The sequence below is a fragment of the Helicoverpa zea genome, chromosome 9 (genome assembly GCF_022581195.2).
Source record: "Helicoverpa zea isolate HzStark_Cry1AcR chromosome 9, ilHelZeax1.1, whole genome shotgun sequence".
NCBI classification, from domain to species: domain Eukaryota; kingdom Metazoa; phylum Arthropoda; class Insecta; order Lepidoptera; family Noctuidae; genus Helicoverpa; species Helicoverpa zea.
This window is the reverse complement of record NC_061460.1, coordinates 13,029,560-13,044,349: the sequence shown is the minus strand read 5'-3', so window position 1 is coordinate 13,044,349 and position 14,790 is coordinate 13,029,560.

Sequence of the window (14,790 nt, the reverse complement as noted above, 5' to 3'; positions counted from 1 at the left end):
TCTTTGTTTTTGTATTAAAAAAACAAAATTATGAAAAAGGATGCACACCGTAACTGTCACTTCTTCAAATACGTTTCACGCTTGTTTCTTTCATTTACCTTTTCCTTCCCTTAACAAAATGAAAAATGTAAACAAACTCCGAAATTCCGCCACACTGTGCCCGTAACCGCCCAAAACCAATCTATTTCGTATAATGTATGTTCAAATGGACCTAAACTGAATTATATCTTCAAAGGGCCCCAATGAAATGACTGGGACTCAATCAAGGGCTTTGATCACACAAGGTATTACCAAATACGAAAAACATGTGAAGGTGCCAAAACGCCCCTAAACTTGATTGGAACAGTCAAGGACTTGTGTTAATAATTTCTGCGGTAAATACGGTTATTACCTAAGAAACGAGGTAATAAGCATTTAGTAACATTCGCCACGTGTAAGTTAAAATAAATGTTCTGTAGGTAATCAGAACAAAATTGCTGGGCCAAGACTACGAATGTGCTACGACGTAGCAAATATAGTGGGTCTGCTACGGCGTAGGCTTTGTACGTAGTCGGGTTTTTTAACATCATTGAAACCGTTATGTTTTCATCTCATTATATTATCAATGATATAAAAACTGTCCTACTTATAGTATAAAAATAAAAGTTCAATTTATTCACAATCTGTTTTTACAACTTGTAGGCATGTTCAGAAAAGCTTCGTGAATAATTACTACAAATAAACTATCTAATTATATAAAATGTTATAATGTAAATGTGTCATTGTGATATTATTAAAAATACCGCATAATTTAATTTGTAACTTTGCCTAAAACTATTAAATCAGAAACCAAAATGTGTTTATTAAAATTAGGCTAATTAAATTAGCACATTTTCATGTCAATTACATTGCATAGCATCCCAGCAATGACAATTTAATAAAACAAGTAATTAAAACCTTAATTTTTGGGTTATTTAATTTTAATATATTTAATTACTTCATCTAGAGGTATACAACAATTATGTAAAAATCAAGGTCTCAATTTGACCTGTATGTATGTGTATATGTTTGTGCGCGATTATCTCGCGTTTGGCCGTTCTGATTTTAACGTGGTTTTCAGCATAGTATATGTTAGCATTAGGAGAAAATTTTAAGAGTATTATTGGAGTCAGTATTTTGTTTTAAAGATTTCGTTCTTTTGAACGCGTTCATCTCATGTCCGATGCGAGTAACACCACGAGTGAATATTAGTTCATTGAAATAAAAGCTTTTACAAAAACATTTCGATTATAACTTATTTTTTCTACAAATTAATTAAAAACAGAACTGTTTCGTAAAGAGAATTAATCAAAACAATTAACACGAAATTATTAAAAACGTGTTATTTGTCATGTTTTGTGAACTTCATACGAGTAATTGAAATGGACACGCTATTGTGTTGCTCGGAGAATTCATTTGTTACTGTCGATGAAAGTGTGAGTTTCAGTGTTTCTAGAAATGAGGATGATTTTACTGAAATTAGGCTGAAAATAGTAGGATAAAAATATTATGCAATATTTTACATAGATATAGATTTAGGTTTCCTTAAAATATTGTATACAGATTACTTTAAATTATAAGAGTTTATTCCTATATCCATTTATAATGTTTTATACATATATCTACTCGTAACATTATACCACATTATTCGATAACCAACCCCTCTATCTACCTGAAAAAAATCAAGAATTCAAATACCCCCAAAATAAAACCGACATTCCAAGCCAAAAGTACGTTTAAATGTAGCAAATTAAACGCGCTTCATACAGAACGGTCTCGGACGGAAATGAAAGGTCCAGGAGAGGTTACATCCGGCCGCCATGTTGGATTGTCTCGCCTCCAAGTCGGAGGGAAGGAAGGCTCGTTATACACTCTCTGAATGTACTCATATGTATAGGGTGGGGAAAATATGAGGTAAGTTTGGTTGGTCTTATGTCTTTCTCCGAGCCTTTTTTTTTCCCAAACTATGTTGGGGTCGGCTTCCAGTCTAACCGGATGTAGCTGAGTACCAGTGCTTTACAAGGAGCGACTGCCCTATCTGACCCCCTCAACTCAGTTACCCGGGCAACCCAATACCCCTTGGTTAGACTGGTGTCAGACTTACTGGCTTCTGACTACCCATAACGACTGCCAAGGATGTTCAATGACAGCCGGGACTTACAGTTTAACGTGCCATCCGAAACACAGTCATTGGTGTCTAAGATATACTTAGAAAGTACATACAAACTTAGAAAAATTGCATTGGTACTTGCCTGACCTGGAATCGAACCCGCACCCTCATACTCGAGAGGTTGGTTCTTTGCCCACTAGGCCACCACGACTTTTTTGGTTGGTCTTATGTATGGGAATTAAAAATATTATTAGGGTTTTAATATTTTATATAAAAAATACTGGCAATCATCATCAGCTATTTTTTTATTTAAATCATCATGAAACATGTCACCAGTCTAGGTACTTTGAAAATGTTTTGCAGCTTTTTTAACATATCCATTAAATTAAAGTTATAATTTCTGATACTAGTTCATTCTTTACAGACTTTTTCTTTAGGAACCACAATGAAGGCTATTCTGAAATAACATTGTTTTGCCCACAACCTGTATATAAAAGTAACGACAAGGGCTTTCTGCATTACGTATGTCGCATTTACAACCTTTTTGCATAAAGATAAAGAAATTTTAACAAGGTTATTGCGAAAGGTACGAAATCCCATGTTCTTTTATGTTAAGTGTCATAACCTCAGAATATTATTACGACAGTACCCTTTTTGCTGTTTTTCCATTTAGCAAAAATTTTAAGCTCCCATAAAAGTATTAAAAAAGATTCTAAAATAAAACACGAAATAAAAATCATTTCTTAGCAATTAAACGAAGAAGCCAATGTTTTAATTTTAACGTTTTTCCAAAAAGCTTCGCCCAGAATCCCCTTTGATCCTCTAATCAACGCGGAAATTTTAATAATAATTTAACCAAAGAAAAAGATGTCTAATATATTGAATTTGAAGCAATTTGCTTAACAAGTCGTGATGAATTCTCCTTTGACTTATTCTCAGTTATTAACATTAATAAGAGGAAATATGCTAATGTTCAAGAAACTTTATTGTCTCGTTTGTTCTAGAAGTTGGTAATAGAATTAGCAAATATGAGGTCTTGGATGTAAATGTTGTGAGTGCTGAATTGTGTATTAATGGTAATCTCATAACATGGGGCCGCGTTACTGGTGACACAATATCATGGTTTAACCAAAGGTTTATGTGGTAACCGTTTCCGCAGCCCTACAGAAGGTTATTCGTGGAATTCTTAAGGTTACACATATTAAGTGTCTGTCACTTTGCAGGAGCCCATTAACAAAATTGAAACGGTAATACAGAGGTGCGTAGAGGCAAATAATAGACTTCATGCACTTAAAAATTTAAAAAGAAACCTGTTACAAACCTTTATGGAAATCAGCAATATTATTGCATTGTTTTAACTGGTCCAGATCCATAGACTGGACCAATAACATCTTACTTAAAAGACGTGGCCTGTTTACCGAAAACTGACAATTTACAAAACAGGGACCAGCAGACGAACCAAAATTATTTGCTTAGGCCAAAACAATTATCCCTATAATGTAAGTAAGGGATAGCGAAAAAGTAATTGAACTTTACTTATTATTGTGTACAGTGTAAACAGATAGCTTGGAACCGGTAATAGTGTATTCTTATCTCGGTTCGGCTAAGTTACAGTAAGTTGAATGAACTTAGATTGTTAATATAGGCTTAGTAATCTGGTGTTGTTGGGGCTATGGGAACTTAAGTGTGTTATCAAACTTTTAGTGATATCTATTATAGTTTGATATTATGAAAGAAGAGATTATTTAATTTTTCATGTGGATATGATTTTTGAGTGATGACTTGCGCAAGATGGCTGGCAGGAGCTGAATGCGAGCAGCCGAAAATCGATCTCAGTGGCGTGCACTTGGAGAGGCCTATGTCCAGCAGTGGACTGCGATAGGCTGATAATGATGATGATGGTTTTTTTTTGGTCACGCCGCGTCACGTAGGTAATCTCAAAAGAAAGCGACTGTTTGTTGTTTTCACATCGCGCTCTGCTTTGCGTTCGCATCCAAAATCAAATCAAATCAAAATCAAATCTTTCTAAAATTAAACCTAGCTTCAATTATTCATGAAAAAATAAGACCTCATTTACTATCTTCGGTAGCCATATTAAGTGCTTTCACCGCATAATTCAGCCGTATTTCTAACAACATAATTACACATTGTTCTTATAATTACGTTCTAATTTAGTGCCTTCCACGTAATTATTAATAAGCAAGAAATGTCGGTTTTAATTAAGCTGTTATTTCGGTTACGATAGAAATAAAATATTCGATTCAAATTGTCGATTTAAGCGAATCAATATTTGTTTATCGAGTGGAATTCCGAGCCCAACCGATTAATTGGAAAACCCTTACAAACAGGAAATAGCGGAAATACCGCCCCCTATCAAATAGAATAATATGGGAAACGACATAATACCTTCCGTGAAATCGATCTATAAACAATAGTTGACGTTAATTTTAGACTCACTAACATGAACAATATTCTATTTTGAATCTAATTATGAATTTTGTAATGAATAGGCTATAAATGAGTAATTTTGTAAATGCAAATAATTCCATGCTAAGATTGAATACATGAAATCACTAAAGGTCTCTGCACACAGCGGGCGCGGCGCGGTGGGACGGGACGGCGACGCGACACTGAGCAGTTGTAATGTACTAGATATTACGGGCCGTCCCGCTCGACGCGACGCGACGCGACGATCTAGTACATTGTGTCGCGTCGCCGTCCCGTCCCGCCACGCCGCGCCCGCTGTGTGCTGAGACCTTTACCTACATAGATGTACATAAATATGTAAATGTGAGTATGTAAAATGAGTTTGTAACACTGACCTGATTCGATACCTAGATTAAGACCGCACCGCGGATTTTTTGATTTTAGATAGCTCCGCCCACTACACTTCCGCGTCTATCGCGTCGCGCAAGCTATACTCTTCACTCAATGTGTAAAATTTGAATTTCGCGCCAATCGCACACGCCGAGGTCAGCGCGGGGTCAGGAGAACCGAACAGGGAAGATAGGGAGCCGCAACTTACCTAAGTTTTTTATTTTTTGATCGGATTTTTTTTTTGTTGTACTTACAAAAATTATTTGTAATGAAAACTTTTTATGAAGAGTAATATGATAATTTGGACGCGTATGGTTGTGTGTATGTATGTGTGGTGTGTCGTGTATGTGTGTTTGTATATCCAGAACGGATGAATCGATATGTATTTAGGTTTTTTTGTTTGAAATGAAATTAATCGGGAGTGTTCCTAGCTTTATTTGGTGAATATCGGCCCAAGATGGCCGCCGCCACAAAATGGCGAATAACATATTTTTTTTACAATTCCTTCAGTATGGATATCAAATGAAAGGGCTTGATTAGTATGTAGAATCATGTATAATATTATTTAAAGTCCAAGATAGCCACCGCCAGAAAATGCTGAATTGCATTGTTTTTTTATAGCTCTCTCAATATGGGTATCAAATGAAAGCGTTTGACCAGTGTTAAATAATTTATACTAATGTTATAAAGAGGGAAGATTTGATTGTTTGTTTCTGTGGATTGTATAAGCTCTGAAACTGCTTAACTGATTTGATTTGCTTTCACAATTAGAGATTTACACTATCCCCAGTGAATGTAGGCCATATTTTATCCGGGCACAGGAAGAAGTTCCCCGGGAATGCGGCTAAAATCGCGTTAAACAGCTAGTAAAAATTAAGTGGTTAAGGAATAAAAGCGTCGCAGATCTTGTGTGTTATGTATGCTATAAATGTATGTAGTGAAGCTGTAAGGTATCAAAGAAGTAATGAAGCTAAGTAATTCATTTTTAAACATATTTATTAAAACTGAAATATAAATAATAATATAATGTAAAAAAAAAAGAATTTATAGTATAACACGGTCTCCATAGATTTTTTGTTCTCAGAGTGCTTATAGTAAGTTCAACTCAGTCTTGCGCGCGGTTATGTGTGGGTAACCCTTGTACATATACAGTGACTTTGTGTGCGTGACAAGAGGTACAGTCGGGTACAAATACAGTTATTTAGGGGTTACGGCTGTTTAAGGAAAAACAGTTATTACGTAATTTAATGTTTATTTATCTGTGTAAATATCTATTGAAATTATTAAGTTAGTTTTTGATTTGTTTAATACCCAATAAAAATATTTATTTATTTATAATGATTCTGAATCGCTACTTGAAAAATCAAGTCCACACTTTTATTTATTGTCCTCGTACCCCGAGCTAGAAAATATGTAAGGAGTATTTAATTCATCTAAGATATTTCACCTCATTTATTTCTTAGATACTGTCAATGTCAATTTGAAAAAACTTATGAGAAAATAATGAAAAACTGTAAGATGTAATAATAAAAAGCTTTGGATGTTGTTTCATTTTTTGAAACGCTACCTGACTCCTTAAACATTTTCTTCGTGAACAACTAGACATTTTTGTAAACGACTGTACCCATAACAAAAAGCGATAAGAACACGTCATGCTCGGACGACGTCACTGTCACACGAGCGAAAGTTGTATATTTACATGCCGACGCACACATAGGGCCGCGCGCAAATCTGAGTTATCGTCACAAATTATTATACCTACGGCCAGAGCGACAACATGCGCAGGTCCGACCTCGACGAGGGCTATCGCCGGACTGGCTCGTCTCCGTACACATTGTGTATCAATCGCTAGAGCACGGACATAAGGTTCAGAATTGCGTAGCGTCTATCATGATCGCTGCCGCTCAAAAAATCCAATATCTTAAAACTTTAATTAAAAATGTTTGGTAATAGTTATGGAAAAATGACTTTGACAGAACGTTAATATTGATGTTAAGAATATATTAGAGTAATTTTGAAACATAAAGATAGTGTAACTTCCTTGTAATTTCAAAAATAGTACTTTTTTAGACGTGTTTTCGGAATTAATTATGATCGAGTAAAATTATCAGTATCGTGTTTTCGTTCTGGCAGAATCTAGATAAAGATATCAATTTACCTATATCAAAATTTCAGATCCATTGGTAAGCGGGTAGTCCTATAATTTGGCATGGCAAACGGCTATCAAAATCACGGTGGCGTCTTAAGGATCATATGAAATTAAAAGTTTTTTGAGGATTTAGTCAACAGCCTGCTAAAAAAGCTTTAAAATCATTTGGTAGATTCGACAAGCCCCCAAGCTGTTCGCTTAATAGTCAACCAAAGAACCAGTCAAGCAGACGTTCCAAAAATAAGATTTCCACATCTGGTAGATTAGCAACCGAGCCTAATTGGAAACGCAAACGGTTAGGCAAATCGTAAAATGTTAATTACGCTTTATACAAGACCTACATTACCCTGAAGGGTAACCATACAAAATCTTTGCGTAAAAATACCCCTTGAGTACAGAATAACACATTTGGGAATTAATCACGTTACAAGTAGCAGACTACAGACTAAACTGTCGGCCTGGCTGGCATTTTTTTTAAGGAAATCTTACTTACAGAAATTGTAGGTAACAATTAACAAAAAAAGATTTTCAAATAATTAAAAAGGAATTACAGCTAAGTATCAAAAAAACTCATCCGCATTGCTTTCAGCGAGCATCGTGCGGCCGCACTGCCCCGATGAATGGCAATGCAAATTCTTTGACAGAAGTATAGGCTAGCCTTTTGGCCACGAAAATCTTAATTTCAATCTTTCACCCAGTCTCATACAGGCTAAATATCTTTGTAATATGCGTGCTGCCGTACATCTTCATACTGATTTATGAGCCAAAGCAAACTGTCGACCGACAAAAAGTTTCCAGTGTGCAACTCTAAAGCATGTAATTAGTTTAAAATTCGCTTAGGTTGTGTGTATTTGATTACAAGGGTCCATCGGGTTATTCTCGCTGTTTGCACAAAGCTCATGTGTTTGCTGTTTAGCTGGTAATGACAGATGGACAAAGTCACACACAGATTTGTGTCACGTCACATCATGTGTTGTGTTTAACTAATACTTGAAACTGGGAATATTTGAAAATGTGTGTATTTTTAGATGTCATTTTCTAAAGGTGAATAATGAAATGAACACGATAAAATATCTATGACAATATAAGAAGATGTCAGCTATACATTGTGTAACATCATATTTTCATTTAAATTCTTGGACCTACAATTTCACCTTTTATACAACTTTGTGTGATTGGAAGTGGCTTTATAAGGCTAGATGTTGTTAAGAGAAACAAGCAAATATTAATGTCACTATCGAAATCAGCTCTGCTATTTTCCCATAATACTTATAAGGCAGCAAACAGACAAACTCACATTTTTATATTAGTAACAAGAAGTTCTTTCCAACTGTCAATGTTCACTTTATATTGACATACCTTTGCATCGGTGTATTTGTCAACAGATATACAGAGATACGAGATACATGTTGATTTACTTTGATGCTTGAAAAATTCGTCAATTTCCTGCAACGCACGTGAATGTTTTATTTTGTTATTTGTGCACTTTCATGTTGCTGTCAAATGTTCACTTTTATCCTATAAATACGACCAATCTTTTCCTTTACAAAAGTGTACTTTTTGGTTAATTAAATCTGTTTTATTTTTGGATACGTAAATATGTATTTACGTAAAAAAGTCAGTAGTAGTAGTGGGTAAAGGACCAACCTCTCAAGTATGAGGGCGCGGGTTCGATCCCAGGTCAGGCAAGTACCAATGCAACTTTTCTAAGTTTGTATGTACTTTCTAAGTATATCTTAGACACCATCGGCTGTGTTTCGGATGGCACGTTGAACTGTAAGTCCCGGCTGTCATTGAACATCCTTGGCAGTCGTTACGGGTAGTCAGAAGCGAGTAAGTCTGACACCAGTCTAGCTAAGGGGTATCGGGTTGCCCGGGTAACTGGGTTGAGGAGGTCAGATAGGCAGTGCCTTCTTGTAAAGCACTGGTACTCAGCTGAATCTGGTTAGACTGGAAGCCGACCCCAACATGATTGGGAAAAGGCTCTGAGGATGATGAAATATGTATTTTTTGTTTAAGGAATTATATGTTGTTGTTTATAAATAAGATTGCCTTTTAAAAACATTTTGATTATACGTAACGTAGGCAGTTGCTGTTTGTAAAAAAACTGGTACTCAATGGTTAGACTGGAACACCAACATAATAGTTGAGAAAAGGCTTGGCAGATGATGTTAAAAACATTTAATTTATTGTTTGGTCACCGCGCTAGGCATGCATGTTAGTGAGTGCAATATGGGATAATTTTCGGAGATGCTGAATTGTACTTTAATTATAGTCGGATCGGCAAGAATACTTGTCTTTTTTGGAAATTGCAATGAAATTCTTTCTGATGCCACTCGGCTAAAACCCGCTTTCTCCTTTCGCATCCCATCTTTCCCATCTTTCCCATTTCGTTTCGTTTGAGCCATTTAAAATTCAATTAATGCTTTGTTTCAGCAAGCACATTGAAAATTGGCACTTTTCGACACCCAACGTTTTTAGGACATGATTTGACTTTAAAATTGCTGTTCGGACGAATTCGCTTGAATTGGAAATTAGGCTTCCGTGACGATTTTTTGCATCGGCACCTGCGGCGTTGGTAGCAGTTGACAATTTTAGATCTTTGGCATAGTGCTGCAATTAGATTTCTGTGCACATAGGTACCCATATATAAGTTTCTGATCTAACATGCTTTTGTCCGTTAACGTCGTGAGTGAGCTAGAGAAAAGGTTCATCAGCTTATAGCTATTGATCTGCAATTGTATGACGCCTCTGTTAAATGTGACTAGCTTTTAGACAAATCATTATGCAGGGAATTAAAGTTACACAAGTAGAAAAAGGCTAGGCAGATGGGTCATCGAAATAATCTAGACTAGTTTTTATTTGTTTCTTTTTTTTTTTTTGTTTTTGCAAAAAACATTTAAAAATTAAATGTTTACTATTAAATGTTGACTAGATTATTATTAGCGTACCTACTCTACTGTTTTCAAAGAAGCCAATAGCTAATTTATTCCTTATTACCATCTAGTTATCACATTTATATACACGTGGTCTACCTCAGGCATAGTTTGATACTATTACGTAATTAATATGTTACCTAGAATCTTGCTAGGTAATATTTTCCTGGAAATGTCTTCATAAAGGCTTCGTAGACCTGATACTAAACCCAGTTTGTTCATCTATTTTTTGCAATGAAATCCAAAAATCTGCTGATAACCTTCAGAATTTTACGATTAAGTAATTAAAAAACAAACATATGTTTACCAATTAAAACTCAATCACCGGTTCATTGTGATAAATGAAAAAGTTTATGATAACACTTTAATACTTTGACCCAGTCATCACCCCAAAAGATTATTTATCTTTCCAAAAAACCAAGACATAATTATTCAATCAAAAACTCATTTTAATTACTCTTTGACTTGTATAATGTTAAAGATTAAGAGCGCGCGCACACAACAAACTTTTAGTCGGTCGATAGTTGATTTGGGCTTATAAATCAGTATGAAATTGAATGGGAGTACACACGTAACAACGATCAGATAGGTATATATTCGGTATCACAACGACTAAAAACGGATTGAATTAACGATTAAAAAAAAATCTGACTCTTTTTTTAACGACGTCAAAAGTCATCAAATGACCCTTCCGCTGACTAAAAACCGTCGTGTTCCGTCGTAGGCCTTTTATGTACCAGGGCCGCGGTAACTCTTTCGAACAATCCCGCAGCCCCGGCAGGCCTTGGCCCTGCTGGGCCCCGCTGGGGTTGCTGACATCTCTTTGAGGAGCGCGTGGAACAACGCGCAACATTAGACATTTAAATAAAACTACTTTTACTCCTACTTTCGTTTCGTTTCGGATCCTTTACAGCATCCATGTTGACGTTCCATCCATTGTTTTTCTACCAAGGTTCCGACAGTCGGCCGACTAAATAGTCTTCAGTCTGCGCGCAGATTAAAGAGCAGTTAATTATCAAAACATGTGGTAGCGAGTTGGAGATTACTGATAAACTTGAGGAAACACCGTAATTTATGTATTAATTTTAATTGTATTTCTGAGATAGCGAACAGCTGTCACCAGATATTGTTTTGTTATGTGAGAATTATTACAGTGTAAGGTAATATTATTAGGCAGTTTCGTTTATCTTTGAATTGTTGTAGTTTTGTCTTGTTGATAACTGAACGTAGTCACTAATTTCTTGAAGAGATAAGTGTTATTATTGTTTTGTTTTTTTCTTTTTTTTTTGCCTACTGTAAGATATTTATGTTACATTAACATGCTCTCAGATGCACGGGTGTATCAATCACCAACTTCCAGACTCTGGGCTGCTTTGTGAAAGTTTCTAAAACCCTCAAAACCATACCGGCCCGACCCGGGAATCAAACTCGAGACCTCGTGCACAGAGTTACAACCGGAATGCATAGCTGCACATATGTACAAAGTAAGTGTATAAAATTATCTTTGCATATGGTGTTGCGGTCAACTCAAGTTTGCCGAGACTTCAAAGAACAACAACAATTAGTCAGACCTAACTTGTGGGCATTCCATGTGTCACAGTTCACACTAAGCAGCATACAATATGGGTCAGCTTCTAAAGTTTTAAGTTAGTGTTAATTGCTAACCAAACGGTTCATTAAACAGTGTATCTAGTTATTTTTTACGGTTAAATGATTTTTAGTTTGTTTAACCGACTTTTTATAATTTTTGTTTGTTGATGGCAGGGAAGTTTTTAGGTACATTGATAAAAGAATACCTATGTAATGAAATGATGAATTGCAATCACAATTTTGTACTAGCAGTTTCCTGGACCCGGAAATTTAAATTGCCGATATTTCTATGTGCCTACAACTTACAATATTTAAATGACCAGTCACTAATAAAAAGAAGGTAATATAGTTCACATTGTATATCTCAATACGTAATAAAGTAATTTGACAAACAAAAGAATAGTGTACAAGCAAAATGTACTTCATTCAACTCAAAAATCCTCTCTAGCTCTACTTTATTCAAATTAGTTCCGCATTTTTACAAAACAAACCAAAAATCAGAATAATTTTGAACAGAATTGTTCAGCCGTACTACGAAACTTGCATTTTAAATTCTCACTAATAGTGGAAATGGGGAAGTAATTTGGTTTGTTTGTTACGCTTTCACGGTAAAAGCTGATTTACCTACTTAGAATAAAATAGCTTCGAATTTACATTAAAACTTAATAATTTAACATCAAACTAAAATAGTTTGAGGGGTTTTATCATGGAATGAGTAAAGTCGCGGGAGAGGGTTAACTTCTTGTGGTTACTGTTTAATATTAATACCAAAGAAATTGTTTTTATTGCGAATAATGAAATCTGTGCATTATATTTTAAAATAAACTAAATTTATGTTTACATAAAAAAGGAAACTTAAAACTAATAAAGGGCGTCGAAAAATTTATCCTAATCGTTACGTATACGTAGGTATACTAGTGGCGAGAGCCGTTTTTCCTGTCCCAGTACTGGGCAGATACTTTTCATACAGAGAAGATATGAGCACTATTCACCACGAATGCTCAAGACCGATTAGCAATTAACATTAGTAATAATTATTCTAAACAGAAAAACAAACAAACAATTAAAAATAGCAGCTGACCTTAAAGCAATCGAGATTGAATTTGGGCCTGTTTAAACGAAACTCTTTAGCTCGCCATGTAATTACTGAGCCTTTAAATCTCTTCAGTACTTTGTCACACTGATTGCTATGCCATTCCACTGGGCCTGAACTAAATAGGTCCAGATTTAACCAGATTTATCCAGATCTGTCCCGATTTATCCAGATCTGTGTTAATTTGTAAACAGTTGTGTTGTTTCGGGATTAATGCAGATAATATCGTATCGAAATTAATTGGAATTTATTTAAATTATATCGGTTTATCAAAGGATTCAGTGCTTTGTACAGTAAAGTGCTTTTAGTCTAATTTTACATTAACTGGCCTGAATATTTTGGGTTAATTTATTTTGTTATTAATGAAGATAGACTCACATTAAATACAAACATCTGCCTTGCATGCATATGCCTAGGCCTATTAACGTTGAATAGCGAAAACTGACTGTGAAGAAAAATACTATAAATTATCTTAAACAACTTACTAAACTACATAAGAACGTAATAGCATATGAAGCTGTTGCTTGTTTATTTCCTTGTTTGGCTGCAGTTTGTTTATTTCCTTTAATGCAATCGTTTTTAAGAGCTCAGGGCAAAAGCTAGTTAATCTAGATTAATTTATGCACTAGAAATACTGTTTTTCGAACTATCAAAAACCCCATTTCTTTACTAAATAATCGACTTTTATTTAAGCGACAAAGCCATCACCGCTCTGAAAGTCGTTACATTTTATTAGTTAAAATTTAACGGTTACTTTGACAGTTAAATGTAAAGTTATACTGATTATTTGAAGGTTTATAGCCTGGTTAGAGGATGGTTAATGGTTTTTCGTCACTCTTTGTCGGCATAAAAAGTTACTGCACATTAATTGTGAAGTCGTTTTTCATCATTAGCGGTTGGTTAATGTACCTTATGGTATGGTAAGAAACCCAGTATAGTGGATGGATATAAAACTTTTGATCTGTTTTTCATGCATAGGTTTCTTGAAGACGCATTCTGAAAGCTGAATATTGAAACGCACTCAATATTGCTCAGCATCATACTACTTAATGTCAAACTTATATTGCGTAAATGGCTGTAAAAAGATCGTGATCTAAGTAGGCTGATTTACTTAAAGCAGTAAAAATAAGTTATATTTGTGTTTATAATTTTACAAAAAATACGTCAATTCTTTAAAAAATTCTACAATATTTTATCTAACAAAATGGTTCCTTTCAATTCATAGTTACACTTACCAACATCAAAAATACTTAGTCCACCTCAAATTACTTAAAACTTAAGTAGGTATATAGTTGTCTTAAAAAGCACAACAACCCTTTGAACTTTTCCCATCCCCACAACTAGCCATAACCCGCTATAAATGACAAATTGCTCACTGATTGCATTCCTCCCCTATCTGAGACAATTCCGGCGCCCCCCGCGGGAACGAACACTGTAGAATGGCGACTAATTTTACAGTGGCCTCTACTGCCCTCTGGTGCCAAGGCGTAGTACCTACTAATTACTATTGTAGGCACTGTAAGGTTTAGAATTTAGATACTTGATGCGGTCAAATGTGTACTTTATATTTTGTATATTTTCAATGTAATATGTTTTTTATTGGTTTTTATTCACAAAATATTTACATTAATTGAAAAAAAAAAACTTATATATATATACAACTTAAAACTAATACAGTGCATCAAAAAATGGTTTTAGGTAAAAGTTTTACCTAGTTTTATTTGGTTTCATTTAAAACTTTTATCCTAATGTGACTTGATTGTGGTGAATTTGAAGTGAATTAAAGGAAGGGTATTGCGACAAAAGTTTTGGATACTGATGATGACACATGAAATGCGAAAGTATAGACACAAAAACTACTACGCATTTTGTTTCGAATACATTCTTCTTCTGCCTGGCCTTTATCCCATTTACTTGGGGTCAGCCCTTCTGGTCAATCTTCGCCAGGACGGTCTGTCCTGGGTCGTCTGGGATGATAATTGTGTCTTCTTCAGATCCTTTTCAATAACGGACATCCATGTAAGGCGGGGTCTACCGCGTCTTCTGGGCTGGGTACCAATATCGAGCACTTTCCTCG